Source organism: Alexandromys fortis, unplaced genomic scaffold, assembly GCF_014885135.2.
Source record: "Alexandromys fortis isolate MF-2015 unplaced genomic scaffold, M_Fortis_MF-2015_v1.1 scaffold_27, whole genome shotgun sequence".
Taxonomy (NCBI): domain Eukaryota; kingdom Metazoa; phylum Chordata; class Mammalia; order Rodentia; family Cricetidae; genus Alexandromys; species Alexandromys fortis.
The window spans coordinates 15,128,883-15,143,727 of NW_026067952.1; the positions used below are offsets into that span (position 1 = coordinate 15,128,883).

The window sequence follows — 14,845 nt, forward strand, 5'->3', positions numbered from 1 at the left end:
CAGACCCACTTGCCTAGGGAGGGTGACACCCACAATGGGCTGGGCCCTCCTACATCAGCCATTAATCTAGACAGTCTCTCATAGACATGGCCAAGGGCCAAGCTGATAGGAAGTAATGCTTCCATCAAAGTCCCCCTTCCTAGCAGGCATCTCACCAGCTGAGCTACCTCTCCAGCTCACCAGGGTTTTAAAGCCCGAGATGTTTAGATTCTTGGCTGCAGTCCCAAGCCCTGTCTTCTATATGGTGGACGTGGAAACCGGGGTCTGTGGAGGTGAAGGGAGATTTCCCCAAAGACTGACTTTAGGACTCAGTGTCAGTGTTGGGAGAGAGAAAATTAGAATGAACAAAGAAAGGGCCAGGTTGGCAGGTACCCGTCTGTGGTCTGTGGCAGAGAATGTGCCCTGGTTACCGGTTCCACCACCACCACCACAAGCTCTTACCTCTCCCTTCCCCTTCTTGTACCATCTTCCCAGGCTGTCCCCACCAGGTTAGAGGTCCTATTTATTCTGTCCACAAATTTTTAGAGTTTGGACCAGAAAGCTGGCTTCCTGTGCTGCAGGCTTTCCTCTTAGATGTGAGATTTCTCTGTGGATGTATACTCCGCAGGAGCTCAGCATAGCCACTCTTCTCTGCTCACTGGGATCTTAGGCCAAGAAGGAAGAGGGACAGGAACTGTGAGACAGGCAGCTGGGGCATGGGTAGGCGAGAGCAGGGAAGTGATATGTTCATCAAGCTCCATGCCTGCAGCTGAGCATCTGATACGGGGCTCTCAATCCTTCAACGGCATCATCACACGGTGCTTGTCTTAGGGGGTGCTGGGTGGAGACCTGTAACCTGGGAAGGTGTAAACCTGAGGCCCATGCGTGACCTCTGCATTTTGGCCTTAGTTCATGAACCTTAAAGGCAGAGGAGTCCTAAGGGGCTAGCCCCAGACTGAAGGCAGAAGCATGAGGAAAAGTTTCCCGAATTGCAAACACAGCAGGTGATGCATCATCATGCTGAGAGAGGTACAAAATACTGATGCCAAAAATTCCCTCACAAATAAAAATACCAAACCTCAATTAATTACATTAATTCAATCTACCTTGTGCTCATTCCCTTTTGCCTTATGGTTCAATGTGGATCATATTTTTAAGTATTGAAATATTTATCATAAAGACTGGAAATGTTTAAAGATTTATTTTTTATTTTTAACTATGTCTCTACCCCTCCCCTGTGTGTGTGTGTGCATGTGTGTTTGTGTTGTATGTGTGGTGTGTGTGTGTTATATGTGTTGTGAGTGTGTGTGTGTGTGTGTGTGTGTGTGTGTGTGTGTGTGTGTGTGCAGTGCCCAAGAAAACCAGAGGTGTTAGATCCCCTGGAGCTAGGGTTACAGTGGTTGTGAGCTGCTTGATACTGGTGCTGGGAATTGAACTCCTGTCCTCAGTAAGATCAGTACAAACTCTTAACCACTGAACCATCTCTCTAGCCCATGGCTGGGATTTCTGCTGCACTTAAATTTGACACTGTATTGAGAGCCTCTATCATTAGCCTTGCTCTACTTCTGTACCGGGATATACTGAGCACAAGTAGAAGTAGACTCCAAGGGTCCTAACTGACTGAAGCGCAGGAAAGGGGTCCCCAGATTAAAATGACAGAGGATTAACAAAAAAGTGGAGGGGCCTAGACTCCAAGGCTATAAGCCCTATCACAAGGGGTGTAGCCAGGCTGAAGGAAAGAAGAGCTAAGTACCCAGACCTTCTACCCTTGGTATCTAAGTCAATGGGAAATTTTCCAACAGCTCTCTGTTGCACTCCAAGTAAAAGCCAAGCCTTCTCCACACCTGCATGTCTTGTGGACCCTGATTCTGTCCCCATACCCTTGCCTCTGGCTGGCATCCTTTCTTGTCACAGCAGCCTCTTCCCAGTTTCTCTTCCTCACTTCATGCTTCTTGCACATGCTGGTCCCTCTGCCTGGGATTTCTTTTCTCCTACTGGCTATTCCCTTCCAACAACCTTCTATTTTTAAATCATTTTTAATATAATTTTAGCCAGGCATTGATGGCGCATACCTTTAATTCCAGCACTTGGGAAGCAGAGGCAGGCGATCTCTGTGAGTTTGAGGCAAGCCTGGTCTACAAGAGCTAGTTCCAGTCATCCATCAAAGCTACAGAGACAGGACAAGATGGGGTGGGGGGATAGAAAGGTCCCAGCTCCATTGCTCTGTCCCCATTGGTATTTTCTGAATGAATGAATGAATGAATGAATGAATGAATGAATGAATTTCTATAAATGGGAGTGGATAGGGAAGCTAGAAGAAGGTCAGAGTGACTGTTCAGGTGAGAAAGTAGCGGCCTTACCACATGGGAACCATAGAGATGGAGAAGGAAAGAAGAGGGGGAGAGGGAGAAAAAAGGGAAGGAGGGAGGGAAGGAAGGAGGAAAGGAAGGAGGGAAGGAGGGAGGGAAGGAGGGAGAGAGGGAGGGAGAGAGGGAGGGAGAGAGGGAGGGAGGGAACGGAGAGAGAGAGAGCGCATAGTGCATATACACCCCCATGGGGTTCAAGACCCAGAACTTCCCTGGCACATCTCAAAATCTACATTGTGCCCTACATGGTACCACACCTAGGATACTGTATCCCCTGCCCAGCACTTCTTCTCCCTTGGCATCTCCAAGACTTGGTTAAACTCTGTGTCACTGGGCAGTTTGCCAGACCACTGCTCCTCTCCCTTCCCCTCCTGTCTCAGATGAACCTGAGATTTCCATTCAGAGCATCAGTGTTCAAAGCGCAGCACTCGACAGCTCTTGAGCATGTGTCTGGGGAGGTAGCCTGGTGGATGTACTGGAGTTGGCTATGATAGGCTAAGTACAAGGCTGCATTCTCAGCAGAAGTAGGATCTCTCCCCAGCCCAGCCACTGCCCACTCCCTCGCCCTTTCCAGGCAGCATCTGGTTGGAACTGGGGCTTAACGTTTGGATAATTGGAAACAGAATGACATCTCTGAGGACAGTCCCTAAATTCTCACAGAGCAGACAGCACAATTCTTCACAGAGGGGCTTGAAAGCCCTTAATTAAAGTTGCCATCGAACAAAGACTCTGATGTAAGCATTTGGACCCCACTGAAGCTCTGGATCCAGGGAACCAAGCTGCCCCCAATGTGCTGCACAAAAGCCCAGACGTCCCTGGGGAAGAAGAGGCTCTGGCCCTCATGAAGGATGAGCAGGCACTCATCAGCCTTGTATCTGATGACTTCTTGAAGAGAGAACTGGCCCTCATACAGGGGCTTAGGATGGGAAGGCTCCTATTGGAACTCCGGGGACACTAGCCTTCAGGAGGCTCCAGTGTGTTGTTGGAGTGGACTCTGCCTCCGTTTCTCTTCTCAGCATCCTTCGGAGTAAGCTCTGTTCTGAGCCTCAAAGGAAGCCGGATTGGCTGCATCATGAAGTAGCCACCATAATCAAGTAATAGTACATCCTGAACAGCTACCCTTAGGTTATTCTATCCAAGAGCAGAAGGGGTTCCACAAACAGAAGAGTTGAGGGGGGCTGGAGTCAAGGGCAGGATGCCATCAAGTTTCCCATGAAGGCACATCTGCTTGGCAGCCCTTGTCTTAGTCATTAACGACGAGGCATGAGCCACTCTTACCATCAGGAAGAGGCAGAAGCAAGCAAGCACAGAGCCCAAAGCATGCCTGGCATCCCAGTTCACTCTCCAAGTGCTCTGCCATCCTGCCTGCCAGGCCACATCTGTTTGAACTTGGGGCATGGCACTGGGTAATTAGAAGGATGACATTGCCAAGGGGCCTTCCCTGACACCCTGTCTGATGGCCTGACACCCAGTGACAGTGATGTGAATTACAGCCACACTCAGAGGAGACAGATCAGGGGCTATCTGAGGAGACAGCGGAGCTGGGGGAGGGGCAGCCACAGTGGATGTGGAGGACCTCCAAGCAAACAGGGCCTGCAGGAAGAAAGTGCTCCATCTTCCCTGGGCTTCGGGGAGCTATTCTGAAATCATGATAAGTAACTTTTCTTCATGATGTGACATAGTGGGGTATAGTCTATGTCTTTTGTGTACCTTAGCCTCAGTCTTTTCAACAGCACCAGGAAGATGGTGTTATTACTGATCCCCGCTGTCACATTGTACCAGGTAGCCTCCACTTAGTTCAGAGTTCAAATAAACCCTGTGTTATTCAACTTTCCAATGCTGTGACAAAATATCAGAGAAAATCAACTTAAAATGCAGATATTCTTAGTTTGAATTATAATCCCCCCCATGGTTGCTTAGTCTTGTTAATTTGGGCTTATTATGGACGGTGTAGTTGATGGATGCACAGATAGAAGGGTGGACATTGAAGTAGTAAGGTGGTTCAGTAGGCGGAAGGACAGATGAAGATGCAGAAGGACGGATGAAGAGGTGGAAGGTTGGCTAGGCACATTTTATCTACATTTACTGGCCTGTTGGATGGTAACTTGGTAAAAGGTTAGGAGGAAGAATGGACATGTGGATAGGTGGTAGATAGGTTTGGGAGGCGGTAAATGAACAGCCAGGTGGGAGGCCAGGAAGAAGGCTGAGCTGATACACAGCTGGAGGATGGACAGAATGGTGCTGAGAGAAACACAGATGATTGTCTCTGGCCTCTTGGCCACCTTTTCCCAGCAGCCTTTTCCAATGGAAAAATTGAAAATCATGGGCCCTGGGAAGGCATTCCCCTGTGTGGTCTGTTAATAGAGGCCCAGAAAGGCCAGCCGAGGTTGTCAGCTCACCCCATACCAGGACCCTGTCATTAGCCACATTCCCCCTACCCTGCCCTAGAGTATAAGTATGAGCTGGTGGCCACTGAGGGGCTAGGCCCCTCATTAAGCCTTATTAAGACCACAGAGGGAGAGCAGACCAGGAGGGAAACTTTCTCCAAAGGTCAGCAGTTGGAAAAAGAAGGCACTGCCATGCTCCGGGGAGGCCATCTACCCTTGGCACACTGTGAAGAATGTGGAGTGTTGCCTGGCCTATTCTGAACTACCCTCATCTTGCAGGCTGGGAAACCAAGGCCAGCAAAAGACAAAAGAGGGATCCACACAGAAGCCAGGGCAGAGCCAACCCCGTCCCCAGGATTCTTATTCAGACACTAGGCTTACCTTTCTGAGATTTACAGCCTCTTGATCAGCAATGAGAAAGGAGTCTGCATGCGTAGGTTTCATATTCTAAAGCAATTTTTGATCGTGAAGCCACTGGGGCCCTCGTGGGCTGTTGTAGTCTGGGTTGGCAGTCAGAAGCATACCAACTTCACAAGATGAACTGGAACATATTTTCTCCTCCCCTAGTACCTGGATAATAGTAACTTAAAAAATACCCATTACGCAGAAGCAATTGGCAGAACCCTGATCTAGATGCTAGGAATATGGCATAGGGTGGACAAATTCTCCACCCTCACATGGTTTATCTTCCAGAAGGGTTACAAACAGACACATAGATGAAAGATGGTGGAGAAAATTAAGTAATGACAGGAGAAGTGTAGTGACAGAGGGTCCTTTCTTTCTCTCTTCCTTTCTTCCTTTCTCTTTCTTTTTTCCTTCCTTCATTCCTTTCTTTCCTTCCTTCTTTCCTCCCTTCCTTTCTTCTCTCTCTTTCTTTCTCTTCTTTCTTTCTTTCTTTCTTTCTTTCTTTCTTTCTTTCTTTCTTTCTTTCTTTCTTTCTTTCTTTCTTTCTTTCTCTCTTTCTTTCGAGAAGGTCTAAGAAAGGTATCTCTGAGAAGGTGACCATGGCCTGGGTAGTTCTGTGCTCCCCGTCACTAATACTCAATCATGGACTCTCTATAGCCAGGTGTGACTCCATGACCTGTTCTTGCTATCTTGATGGCAGCAGACTTGGATTTTTGCAAACCGTGCAAACCTCCTCCATGTTCTCTAGTATTTCCCTTGACTGAATGCAAAGACATGGCCCTGGGATGGAATAGCCAGAGCTGAAGGGAGCCTGGGTCCCTGCATTACCCCCGAGAGAAGGGCCACTCATTGCGCTAGCTCGTCTAGTACATGGCTCACAAACTCACTCCAAGGCTGGATGAGCCTGTGAACATTCCAGGACTTTCGTCACTTACGTCCTATCACAATGCTTGAAAGACATGTGGTAAACTGAGTCAGAACAGAACTAAGCTTAGCATGTTTTAGGGATGGAGAGCATGAAGGGAGCATGGCAAAAATTAACCACACACACACACAAACAAAACAACAACAACAAAAGAACCAACCAACCAAACAAACAAACAAACAAGAAACAGAACAAAATGACAAAAAAATTGCCCAACAACAATAACCCCACCAGACATAATGGCATAAGTGGGAAGGTATGGTAGGAGTGACCCCAGTCAAAAGTCTTGCTTTTGGAGAAATGTCAAGGGGAAGGAGGACACAGGCAGAGTGGAAACGGAAGAATATCTTTCAGTTTGTATTTTGAAAAGGTCCCTCTGGCTGCTGGGGAGTTGAGCTGGAGAGATGAGGTCGCATGCAAGCATGGCCGACACAGCACAAAGCAGCATGAGGGTGGGGACAGCAGAGGTGAAGGAATGCATTCTGGATCAGCATCAGAGGCGGGGTTGGTGGGTCGCCTGCAGGGGGCAAGGGGAACTACATACCCCACAAACCAAACTAATGCACAAGCCACTATATGCTAATGGACACTTGCGACGTATCCTTCTAGTTACTAGCTTCTCTTCCCAAAGAGCCCCACAACCATGCTTGTCTAACAACTTATGGTTATCTGAGGACCTAGCCCATCCCTGTCCTAGCTGACTGGACCAGCGTAGGGTCCTTTGCTGACATCCTAGCTGTCAGAGGATAGAGTTTGCTTCACTCCTGTGGGAAGAGAACTGAGCCTCAAGTTCTTTCTCCTCAGTGAAAACCCAAGAGGATGGGCAAGCCTAGAAACTGAGGAAGAATGTGCTCCCGGTGGCCGTCCATTCATCCCACAGGAGCATGCAGATGGGGTCAACACACAGATGGGGTCACCCTCCCTTGTCCATAGCAAGTATTCATTAAATACAGATCTTTCCCCTGCTTTTCCAACCAACCTCTTCGCCCTGCAAGCTCCAGGAAGCCCTTCCATACTTGACGGTGTGGATCTGCTGAGGGTCTCAGCCACCCCAGCATAAGTTCCTGCTAAGTGTATGACTTTTCCTGAGAAGATGTAAATATATCTCTTCACTACAGATAGGGCACCAACAGTGGCGTGAACAAGCAATTCCACTCAAAGTCAGAGAGTTTGTTGGGGTCACTTACAGAGTAAGGATGAGGGAGTTAATTTATAGAATCACGGAGACGTCTGGCAGCTGCCGCTGAAAAGCACATCCAAGCATGGATGAGAACTACATCCCTGGAACTCCATCAGGCTGTGGCACTGTTCAGACTCCTCTCAGCAGCAATTACTGCTGCCTATATAACCCTGGGGAGACCTGGTGTGAATCCTGTTAAGTTTCAGGAGCTTCCTAAGACTTGTGAGTTTATTGACTGCCTGAGTCTTAGCATCCCTCCAGGAAGGTATATTTCAGCTAGAATGGCTAGGCAGCATCAGAGAAAAACCATTATATAACAAGCAACAGCCGCATTCTCCACCTCTTATTCTGTCCTTCATGTGAAGCAAGGCTCACTTTGTTCCAAGTGTCCATCCTGGAAATGGCCCTGCTTCAATTTAGAGAGCAGAACCAGTCCAGAGAAGCCCTGCTTCTGTGCCCACAATGCCATATGCGCACTTGCCCCTACAGGCTACAGACATTTCCCAGTTGCCAGAGTCCCACTGCTGATGCCTGGAGATGCTCCCCTCAACCCCAAAGGGGTCAGGGCCTGCCTTTCTTTGTGAGTCTCACATCTGTAACACTTTCTCCGCATCCCAGAGCCCTCCCCTCCAAATTCCTCCTGCTTCATTACAAGTGTACACACAATATGAAAAAAAATTCAGCTGTCTTCATCATTTTCCGTATTAGCTGACAGCCGGCTCCCACATGCCTGGGGGACACCATACTTCCTGTGTGCCCCCTGCCATTCCAAAGTAACTACCTCAAATGAAGTCCAGTTGTTGAAAACCTTTGGTTTTGGGGACTCCACAGCCCTGTCCCCTTGGCCCTGCCTGACTAACTGGAGGTTGACTCATGCCCTAGCAGACACAGAGCTCAGGGCAGGACCCTACTAAGTCTGGACCCAATCTTAGCACTATCACACATGAGTGGGAGGCCTCCATTTCCCCATGCACTGTCCAGAAAAGGAAAGAATGCCCATCCTAGAGGAGATGGATCCGATCCAAACGCCAGCTCTGCAGCTCTGAGTGAGTCACCTAACCTGTCTGAGCCTCAGTTTCTCTTTTGTGACGAGGCAGAAACGATGCAACCAACAGCTCAGCACTGTGACCAGGAGTCAAGAACACCGTGACAATGAGGACAGCTGACCCCCAACAATCCTGCTTGTGCCAAGCACGAAACCATGTCCCTCCCTGTAGCCCTTACCTGCTGTGTCTGTACACCCTGCCCGTTTCCTATCTCCACTTGGTCTTAAATGTGGGTATTAGAGACTTGCAACTTTGCAGTGTCCCAGACCCAGTGTTCAAGTGATGGGCATCAAGAGGGTAGGGAAGGCACCACCAGCCATATCTAAAGCAGATCCCAAAGAAGTTCCAAGCCGGAGAGAGAAGCACTGTTTCTTGAAAGCTAGTTTTTGTTTGTTTGTTTGTTTGGTTTGTTTGGTTTGGTTTGGTTTTTTGTTGTTGCTTTTTACTCAACTGCACACCAAACTGGCTTTTTTTTTATTTTTTATTTTTTTGGAACAGTGTTTCTCTGTGTAGCCCTGGTTATCCTGGAACTCACTCTGTAGATGAGGCTGGCCCCAAACTCATAGAGATCTACCTCCTGCTGCCTCCTGAGTGCTGGGATTAAAGGCGTGCATCATCACCACCTGGCCTCCAAATTGACTTTCTGCTCAAAGGAAAGGCAGGACAAACCAGTTTCTAATAGAAAATTCCAATGCGTTTGCACAACTTACTGTAGTTAGTTGGTTGTTTTTACTCTTTACTCTTTGGGGTCCCACTGCCCAGCTCCCAAATAAATACACAGGGACTTATTCTTTCTTATGAATAAGGCTTTAGATTGGCTTGTTTCTACCCAGCTTTTCTAACTTAATTTAATCCATTTCCCTTCTACGTTTTGCCCCTGGGCTTTTTGCCTTTCTCTATTATCTATACCTTTCTTTACTTCTTGCTCTATAGCTGGTTGTGTGCCTGGGTGGCTGGCCGCTGATGTCCTCCTCTCCTTCTCCTTTTCTAACTCTTGTCTCTTCGCACTTCTATGTATTCTCTCTGTTTGGCAGCCCCACCTATTTCTCTCTCCTGCCTTGCTATTGGCTGTTCAGCTCTTTACTAGACCAACCAGTTTTTTTTTCTATTTCTTTTTTTTCTTTCTTTCTTTATTTATTAAAGATTTCTGTCTCTTCCCCGCCACCGCCTCCCCTTTCCCTCCCCCTCCCCCAATCAAGTCCCCCTCCCTCGCCAGCCCAAAGAGCAGTCAGGGTTCCCTGCCCTGTAGGAAGTCCAAGGATCACCCACCTCCATCCAGGTCTAGTAAGGTGAGCATCCAAACTGCCTAGGCTCCCACAAAGCCAGTACGTGCAGTAGGATCAAAAACCCATTGCCATTGTTCTTGAGTTCTCAGTAGTCCTCATTGTCTGCTATGACCAACCAGTTTTAGATAGGCAAACCAACACAGCTTCACAGAGTTGAGCAAATGCAACATAAAAGAATGCAACACATCTTTGCATCATTAAACAAATATTCCACAGCCTAAACGAGTGCAACACATCTTCAATTAATATTCCACAACAATTTAGCCCAAATAGAACTTGATCAAACTAGCCATAGTGCCTTGAAATATTTATATTTATAAATATTTATGTTTGTAAAAACCTCTAGTATTTAGATCAACCTTAATATTTGATCCAAATCCCTGTTGGTTATATTGATGCATTCATTCTGGGCCTTATGCTTTGAGTGGTAAAATTTTATCCTTTGCACGGCCATTTGAGGAGCGTATGATTTCCATCTTACAGATGAGGAGGTTGACACAGGAGGTTAGATGACCTGTAAGAATAGGAAGTGAGGATTGAACCCAGACCCCTGTTCTCATTTGGTTCTGTAGATGTGCCTTCACGTGACTCTAGGCGACTGCTGGCCTGTAGTGGAACAGCCATGAACCTCCCCTTCTGGCCAGAGTGGCTTCCATCCTAGAGGCAACCACCACAGGCACAGGCACAGCTGAGCCATTCAATTACCATGACAACTCTGAAAAGTCTGTTGCCTCCTCTACACTAAGACAGAAAACACAGAATCTTCTGGGATTCTTCTGGGGACGGAAGCATGATGAGCCTGAAGAAGAGATGGCCAGGGACTAGAATTCTTTTACTCCTATGAACACACCTCCAACACAGTGTGAAGTGAGGAGGACATAGCAGGAGCTCACAGGTTGCTCACTGGTGTCAAAGGAAAGCCTAAACAATATGAAAGCAATGGGGAAGTGCAAAGAGTTCCACAATAGCCCGGAATGAAGTATAACAAAGGTTTTGTTTATTTGGGGATAAACTCACAGTAAGGGTAGCGATCCACAGTCCTCTGCATGTGCAGGGGACTAGAACCAAATCCAGCAGAGAAAAAGGGGCCACACGGGCTTTTTGTCTTCACTTATAGTACTTAAGACCATGTCCAAAGTGGGCTGGTATCTTAAAGGCCATTGGCTGAATGAGCTCCCACAACAGGAAAGGACTCTGGCAACACACTGCTGATGAATGACTACGGGAGTGGGATGTTGGTGAACTTCGTGGTGCTGTGTTTTCTGGCTGTATGAAGCCCTGATCTGGGAGCAGAACCACTGAAGTGTATCTGGGAGAGAGACAAACCTACCCACACTGCTTTTAGAAAGTTAAACTCTGCATGAGCAGAGAAAGGAGGGTGCTTAGAGCTGAGAAGCCCGATCCCCAGTTGCACCGTCAAGATCATGGTCTAGAAGGCTGTAGTGGTGGATGCCTGTAATCCCAGCACTTAGGAGATTTTGGAGACTGAAGCAGGAGGCAGGAGTTCAAGAGCATCCTTAGCTACATTTATTATTATTATTATTATTATTATTATTATTATTATTATTAATTAGGATCGTAATATAGCAACAGTCTCAAATAAGAAAGAGAGAGAGAGAGAGAGAGAGAGAGAGAGAGAGAGAGAGAGAGAGAATAGGAGAATGAGGAGGAAGGAGGAAGCAAAGGAAAAAATTAAATCAAAAAAGATAAGGTAGAGGTCAAGTAGATAGGAAGCTAGTAACATTTTTGTGTGCTTCTTTGAAGTATTGGGAATGAACACTGTGCTTACTAGGTCAGTGCTCTACCACTGAGCCACACCACCAACTTCCAACTGTATTTCTCAAGAGGACAAGGATACGAACACCCTTCATTGTCCTAAGAATCCAGGACGTCGTCTGAATCCTGCCTGCTCACCTGTCCCACCTTGAATACTTTAAAATAATTATAGATGTTCAGGCCTGCGTGAGGGGTCTGTGTCTCTGGCTTGGGACTCAGGAGTCTGCTGAAGGTAGAGATCCCCTTTCTGATTCCTGTCCCTCTCTATTTCCTGTCCTTTCTGGCCCTATATTACAAATGAGAAATAGAAGAGGCTAGCGAGTGAGGTCATCAGGACCTTCCTGCCAGATAGGGGTGGAAAAGCCATCTCCTTCTCTGCTCCCCAGCATACTTTCTGCCTGCCCACCTTACCCCAGCCCTCTCCCCCTCCCTGCTGGCCAGATTTCTTTCTATGCTTTCTCCCTAAGTTCTGAGTGCCCTGTTCCTCATTAACAAGACTTCGGGTAGTTTAGTCTCTCTGAGTACTGTATTCTAGTGCCAGCAAATAACTTTAAATAGAAAAAATATGCCCAAAATTAGACTGGAAAACAGAAAATAAATAGAAAGGGGTTGGGCGGAATGGAAACCTGCTCCCTGGACAGAGAGGGGAATGCAATTAAACCACCTCAGAGCACCTGGCTTCCAATCAGGGGAAACAGGGAGTGGACACGCAATTCAGGGACCACGGGGCAGGCCCACGTGGCTGGCAGACAGGGTGGGAGGAAGGCAAAGGAAGATGGAATTTGGAGGGCTTCATGGAGCCTGCCCGGGGAGGGCTGTCCAGCCAAGGGTATTAAGGCTGGGGAGTCAGGGATGGTCACACTTCAGCTGTGACAATCATTGTTGTGCCCACCTCCTGGAGGGCCACAGGACTCTGTAGAGATGTCACATGCCCTGCTTAGATGGCCTAAGTGCCCATTGCTGAGTGAATCACAGGCCCACCTGCTCAGACATGGAGAATTTGTGCAGGGAGTGGAGGGTCCCTGTCTGTGTCCCCAGCTGACCACCCTCATTCAAGATTCATTTCATAAGCTGCAGTCATGTCATTTTCTGTGAGCACGGTTCTAAGAGAATCTGTCTATCTTTCCTCCTACTCCGGATCCAACTGTTCACAGCTGCAGTGTGACTTTTCTGAAGGCCTAACTTAGACCACAGGATTCCCAGCTCCAAAGCTTCCCCACAATCCCTTGCCTGAGTCCTGGGCTAGGCTCTCCTGGACAGCATCTATGAAGGCTCCCAAATTCCATCATCCATCTTCCTGTGATAGTTCTTCTTGGATGTCAGCTTGACTAGGTCTGGAATCAACTAAGAGATTTGCCTCTGAGTGAGTCTGCCAAGGTGTTTTCTAAAAGCATTAACTAAGGATGAAGACTCTTTCCTGAGTGGGCATCCATCTCTGGCCTAGATAAAAGAGGTTCCATGGAAAAGCTCTTGCATTTGCCTGCCTACTTCTACTTCCTGCTGGCGAGTGTGTACACTCTGCTGCTGCCACTGATACTGCCCTCCTTTGTGATGTCAAAACCTAGCTTCTGCTTTCCAGCATGCACTGAAGACCAGTGGCTTTCCAAGAACCCTTCAAGCCTTCAACACCAGACTGGAACTGCTAAGGCTTCCAGCCATGTAGACTAAGCACCTGCCAGGCTTTTAGCCTTTCCTGTGGGAAAGCAATCATTGTTGGACTACCCACTCAGTACTATACAAACCAAATGAATAAGTCCCCTTTAATATAGCTTGCTTCTATTGGTTCTTTTCCTGTAGCACACTAGTCAACTTCCTTTCATACCTGATTGCCAGCTACATACTCCTTCTCCCTTGGTCCCTAAATGGCACCATCCTCTTTCAGGCTACCCATCACTGGCAGCCAGGTGAGAGGAAGTGGCTCGTCTTACTGTTCTATAATAATTTGCCTCCTATATATCTCCCTAGATCGCCCCTTGGCTACTTTCATCCTGCCCAACCCAGCACCCACCCAACACATGGAGGATGTCTCTAAATGTGCACAGCTCCTTGGAGAACATGTGCAGGTGTTTTCTGTGTGTGTAATTTAAATTTGCAGACATGCTTCTTGGTGAAGATCCTGGGATTACCCTTGTCGTGCTTAGCTGATAAATTGTAGTCGTTTTTTTGCTTTTTTTGACTCTAAAATTCAAAATCTAAACCAGAGAAGGCAGACTAAGTGTGGAGGCTTTTGTTGAATGTGAAACAGATGATGAAATCAGATAGCCTTGGAGAGAAACGACGGGGCACAGATAATGTGAAAGTATTCAGGTCAAACACCATTGAAGCAGATTGGGTGTTGAAGCACACAGCTCCAAATAGTCATGATATGACCAATGACCTTTTGCACAGCTTAGAGGACTCCCCTCTGGATGTAGCAAGCAAGAAATTGTTCAGTTCTTCTCAGGGCAGGAAATTGTGCCAAATGGAATAACTTTGCAGGTAGACTTCCAGAGGGTGAGCACAGGGGAGCCTTCCTGCCATTTGTTCCCCTGAAAAGGCTCTCAAGATACATGAGGAAAGACTATGGTGTTGGCATATTGAAATATTTAAGAGCAGTGAAGTTAGAACTCACTATGATTCACTACGAGAAGGCATGACCATGCAGCAGCCAGGCCGAGCAGAGGGTACAACAGAACTGGCAGAGGAGCTGGCTTTGAGAAATGAGGTGTTGTGTTTGTGGTGGAGGTTATAGAGGCTATGTTGAGTATAATAGCTATAATGATAGCTATGGGTTTGTTTCAGACAGATTTGGAAGGGACCTCAATTATTGTTTGTCATGAATGTTGGACCACAGATATGGGGATGGAGGCTCTGTTTTCCAGAGCACAACACTAGACACTGTGTACACATACATACCTTACAAAGAGCCACTGAGAAAGACATTTGTGTTTGTCCACCGCTCAAGCCTGGGACAGAACACACTGAGATTGGACCTGATAGCCGATTCACCAGTGAAGGTGCTGTCAAGTTTGCAAGCGATGAAGATGCCGCTGCGGCTGTGTAAAGACAAAGCAAATACACAACGCAGATATGTAGACCTCTTCTTGAATTCTACAGCAGGATCAAGCAGTGGTGCTTACAGTAGCCAAACGCTAGGAGGCAAGGGTTCGTCAAACAGTCCAGTTACAGTGGCCCAGCCAGCCAGAGGCAGAATAGTATGGAGGTGGCTAAGGCAGTGAATGCGACCAAGTTTACAGGAAAACACCAGTGACTTTCATTGAAACTTTGCATGAGTAGCCAAGGAGCTATGAGTAGCGCTACTACACTAGGAGGCTGTGCATCTATGTTCATGGATGGAAAGAGAGGGGTGTCTAGCATGTCAGTGTGAGTGGTAGGTAGGTGGGGAATGTAATTGCTTTTGATCATTGCCTCTCAGTAGATTTTTTTTTTTTAAGAAAAGAAACCCTTGACTTACTTTAACAATTTCTGCAATCCAGCCCTGTGTTTTATGTCTAC

At 47.3% G+C, this 14,845-nt stretch overlaps 1 pseudogene; it reads left to right on the forward strand.

Moving 5' to 3' along the window:
• The first annotated feature begins 12,808 nt into the window (after positions 1–12,808).
• On the forward strand, positions 12,809–14,610 carry LOC126506981 (heterogeneous nuclear ribonucleoprotein H-like; annotated as a pseudogene).
• The last annotated feature ends 235 nt before the right edge of the window (positions 14,611–14,845 follow it).